Source organism: Penaeus monodon, chromosome 32 (assembly GCF_015228065.2).
Source record: "Penaeus monodon isolate SGIC_2016 chromosome 32, NSTDA_Pmon_1, whole genome shotgun sequence".
Lineage (NCBI taxonomy): Eukaryota > Metazoa > Arthropoda > Malacostraca > Decapoda > Penaeidae > Penaeus > Penaeus monodon.
The window spans coordinates 2401970-2402458 of NC_051417.1; positions in this window are offsets into that span (position 1 = coordinate 2401970).

The following is a 489-nucleotide window of genomic DNA, read 5'->3' on the forward strand; positions in this document are numbered from 1 at the left end:
TACATTTTTGAAAATTGTTTACTGTCAGATATAGTAATTGTATTTAACGATAACAATGGTATATAACAATAGAGAAATATATAAGATCATAAAACACGCACACCAGCATCATATCATCTTAAAAAGAGAAAGAGAGAAAAATAGCAAGTGACACACGTGCTAATCAACCAGAGGCAATGTTGTTTGTTCGAGCAGAGCCTAAATGAAAACATAAATCTCATTCATGGCTGTCGTATCAAGGACTCAGTGTTTGTATAAGGGGAGAACATCACCTGTAATTGGACAGTCCCTTACCTATTCTTAGAACACTTTGTAATTAAGTCTTCCGAATTCGAGGCTATAACATAACACCGACAGGATAAAATGCATGCGAATCAACTGATAAAGAAGGGGAAGTGACAGCGAAAAAAACATTCGACTTTTTCGAAATAAAACTTTTCTTGACTTTGATATGACTGGGAGTGATTTATTAGCGTATTTCGGAGAAAT